We start from the raw sequence: 4739 nt of genomic DNA on the forward strand, positions 1-4739 counted from the left end.
TTGAGCTGTGTTAATTGTCAGTCTGGACATAACGTAACCCAATTAGAAACATTTTGTGCAATACAGATGGCACTCTAGAGCAAAACAGAGAAAACACCAGTTAATTTTAAGTCAAGTCTTCTTTCGTATTGCTTTTAGGACACTCTAACCAGGGTCCCTTGTATTTTATGGTGGGTTGGATTCAACAAAGGGAAAGGTCTTCTCTTTTATGTAGCGCTGTGCTACAAGAGGGGTGACGTATATGTAGATCTGTCTGATGCAAGTAACATGCTTGACATTTTTTCTTGTGTGACAGATCTTAATTATTCTTAAGCACCTCGTTCTTAATTATTCTTAAGCACCCAATTAGTAAACAAAGTGGGAGAAGCTCTAACTGCCTGAGTACTAAATGGTACGTGAGAATGTGGGTGAAATCCAGGCCTCTTCCTCCTGGCTTGAGTTGATCTTAAAACAACAGTGATATGACGTAATCACTTGCTGATGTGTTATAAATTGGTGATGCACAGGTGTCTACATCACATTATATGCCATACATTGGCAGTGTTGGCAAAAAGCCAGGAATAGAGAGACTTTGAGGATACCATAAACAGTTGACAAAGCTGACTTTTTTCCTTAAAAACAAAATACTTGATAAAGCAAAATGTGCAACTAGCTTACTTTTAGTGGAAATGCTTTTCAAATCCCAGAAGTGTTTTGGACTTTAATTTGGTGTTGGGGGAATGGAGCACCCAAGAGAACTTGAAAGGAGTCTTGGGGTGGGGGTTCTTAAATGTCATTTAAGAATTATTAAAAATTATTAAGTATTATTAAAAAATGGTCTTTTTTAGCTGCAGTAAAATGTTATTTCTGTTCAGTATATATTAAAATGTGTTTTCTTGAGGTGGTATTCAGTAGTTCAAAAATAATGCACATGTACTACCACGTTAAAAATAAATTCTGATGCATTAGATCAGAGGTCAGAGATGTATCCTTTGGTATCTCTAAACCATTGATGATGGATGCCAGAGAGGGTAATGAACAAGGGAATACATTCCAGGCCCCAGTTCAGTGCTGTCCCTCTAAAACATCCACTTTTGCCATTGTCAGAGATGGGATACTGGGCTAGATGGACCATTGGTCTGACACAGTACAGCACTTAAGTTCTTATGGATGTCCAGCTTGGTTTGGAGGCCAGATCTGGACTGTGTGGCTTGTTGCAAATCTGACAGCCAACTTCCTATGCCTTGAGGGTGCTGCTGGAGCCGCTGTGTTGACATGACTCGAACCCAAAGGCTGAATGCAATAGCCTCTTGCCGCTCCTTTTCCCTACCACTGACTTGTAGTTGCCAGCAGAGACTGAAGACCCCAAATTTGGTGATTTTTTTTTTGACCTCACTAACCTGAGTTTAACCATGTGCCCTGCTAGCTATTAATGAGACATCTTTGTATTATATAATTCAGAATAAGTGAATTACGGAGCTGATGCTCTTTACTTACTGGATGGAGGGATAAGCTGCCTTTTTCTACCTTGCAGTGGTAAATGTCCAAGCATGATGGTTCAGGGATCATGCAGGACATCGTTCCAGTTGGAATAAGAGACAGTACAGAGGAGTATGTACTTACTGCTTCTGTGAGGCTCCCTAGAATTGTCTTGCTCAAACACACCCTGCGCTTCTGCTCTGAACATGCCAGTTCCAGAAATAAGGCATTTAAGGGCATCTACCACCACCGCTCCTAAGAACTGCTTCTGGCATGGTCATGAATGGGAATAGGGAGTGCTTTCAGGGTGGCCTCACTGTTATTTTTGGGGCTGGTGAATGCAGAGCAAGAACGGATGGACAAAGGTGTGGTTGAGAATAGCACTCCAGGAAATCGCAGAATCTATGCCTCTGACAGAAAGAAACTTTCCATTTAATGTGGATCTTTTTCACAAAACTATTAGTTTCTTTCTGCATCTGAGAAATGAAATAATAGGCACTGCAGTAAGATTTTAATACTGTTAGGACTTCTATCTGCCTAAAAGATGCATTTTATGCTGAACAAAATATATGGCGATACAAGAGTCATTTTATGATTTACACAAAAAAAAAAGTTGCATGCTTCCAATTATGTGTCCATTGAGCAAACTTGCTAGGATCCGCTTCCTTAAACAAGCTTTCACTAATATGGTGGTTTAAGTTGAATTATAAATTGATACTGCTTAACACTCTTTAGAATGTTGAACTTTTCTATTGTGCTAGAAACCTTAATAATTCTTTGTAATTTTAATTTAGCTAGGGAACATTGTGAGTGGGATGGAACATTGCAACAGAACACAGTGCCTGACTTACTGGAGGTCCTTGACACCTTTGCAAATCTAATTTGATTAGGTGTCACTGATTCCTGGAACTCTTGTCTTGAACCTTCATCTTATTCACTCCGTGATTATTTAAATTGCAAGAAATGTCTGACTTGTCATCTTGGTCAATGTTAACGTTTGTGCTCTAGGGTGTACATTGCAACTTTAGAAACCCACACATGTCTATCATATATTGGCAGTTCAGAAACTTGAGTAGCCATCCTTTAAAAAAATGCGTACTAATTACAAATTGTTCTGTACTATTGTTAACTCTGGTGGAAAACTCCTGCTTCCCCAAGAACACAATTTTTAATATTCATTTTCTGGGAACCAGGCATTCTATATAGAATAGATGACCATACAACTTTTGTATTCGTCCAAGTTGCAGGTTAACTGATAGGAATCTGAGCCCTGTTTGAGTAGCTTGAGTGCTTACGGTTGATCAACAGATTGAAGCCCTCATTAAAACGACTTCAGGATTTTCTTGGAGAAAAAGAAGGTTCAACACAGCAGTATCAGATAAGTATCTTTTTAACTACAATATGTGTCATGATTTGTAGCAAATACTAGATACAAAGGTAACTTTTGTTGTAACTTACAGTTTCTCGTATCTTCTTTTTAGATGCTAAAGTGCCAGTCCAGTCACACAGTAACTTATTAGCTGAAGCTCAGTCTTCAATTTTCACTGTTCTCTCCAAAATTTTCAGTTCTATTTTAATGTAAATAATTATTTTCCTTGTGATTAGAATGTGTACTTAGTTGCATGTTAATACTGACTCTTAAATATATTCTGAGTTAAGGTAACTAAACATGAAACTACCTAGTTGTTAATACTTCTCAGATGCAAATTTTTATGCACCTGTGACTAAATTGATTTGGTATAATTCCAGGAATTATGTCTCAAGAGTCCATCTAATCTATGACTAGATCAGAACATTCTTTTAATGCAGTTAAGTTATGGATATGTTTGTACACGTGTTTAGTTCACTGGTTTTAATTCAAGTTTCTCCTCTAATTTGCAGCCGTCCCATCTGGTGTCTTCCTTGCTTCTTCACAGCCTTGTGCTTTGAGTGCCCTATCCGGATCCTTTGGTTCCTGCCTGTCCCAAGATTCCCTCTGGTTCTGTTTCCCATGTTCCAGAGACCTTGTCTGCATCCTCTAGACTCTTAACTACTTGTTTTGTTTTTCGCTGATGTTTTCACAAAACTTCCATTGTGGCTTTACCTGAAGCCTAAGATGAGAGACTTGACTTCCCTGTGACTGTGTGTAACACTTAAAGCTGTGGTTCTCAACCAGGGTGTGGAAATGCTGGGGTGCTATGAGACCTCCCTGAGGGTGTCATGGTGGCAGCAGCCAGGTACAACTGCCCTGTGTACTCCCACTGCACTAGGACTCTCATGCTGTGGAGTACTTCTTGGTTTGGTGCCCCTGTGCAACTCCAGGAAACAGGTACAGGTGGAACTGTCCCATCCAGAACATGCTGGACAAGATAGGGCAGCTCCTGCCTGCTTTAGACCAGTGGTTTTCAACTCTTTTTTTTTTTTTTCACTTGTGGGCTCCTCTGGAAATTTTGAATAGAGGTGTGGACCTCTTGATTTATAAGTGTGGGTATTCACGTACTTTTGATTGATTGGTCATCTTTTACGAACCCCTTAGATGTAGTCTGCAGAATCTCAGGGGCCCACAGACCACAGCTTGAAAAATACTGCTCTAGACCAGGAGTTTTCAACCTTTTTGGGTCAGCGTACCCCCGGCAGCCAGTCAAAGGTAGGAATCCCCCAGCAGCCAGATGAGTAGGGGGGCTCCCCCAGCAGCTGATCAGTGACCAGGAGGGAGTCCCCCAACATTCAGTCAGTGAGCAGAGGGGCGGTGGGGTCTGGCGTAAGTGCAATTGCCTCTATTATGCAAACACACACAAATCAGGACAGAAATATATTTTTAAATAACATTAAAATAAGTTGTTATAGATGTTTGTAGGGCCAAGGGGAGGGTTCCAGTTTCAGGTTGGCAGACTGGCAAGTTTGAAGTCGGCAACCCCCTGCCTTTCCAAAAGGAGTACTTCTGGGGCAAGGGAAGGGACTTTTGGTGGCAAAGATCAGGGGTTAGGGGCAGGACTTCTGGTCTCAAGAGGGTGACCAGGCAGGGCGAGGCACCTGTCAAGGGGCGGGGCTACTCTTGTGGCCCTTGACAACTCACTAAAAGTCGTTAAGCATCCTCCCAGCCAAATAATTGCCCACCCCTGTTTTAGAGAGCCCCAATGCAGGAGTGCATGTGCATTGCACAGACCTTCCAGGGCTGGCTGTGCAGGAGGCATGGGGATAACTCAATCTGGAGGCAGCAGAACCCAGCTAAAAAAACCTAAGGTAAGCTGAGGCAACAGTGGTTCTCAGCTGGGAGTGCTGCCACACTAAAGAAAATCACA

The sequence above is a fragment of the Gavialis gangeticus genome, unplaced genomic scaffold (genome assembly GCF_001723915.1).
Source record: "Gavialis gangeticus isolate Ggan-Ray unplaced genomic scaffold, GavGan_comp1, whole genome shotgun sequence".
In the NCBI taxonomy this organism is placed as follows: domain Eukaryota; kingdom Metazoa; phylum Chordata; order Crocodylia; family Gavialidae; genus Gavialis; species Gavialis gangeticus.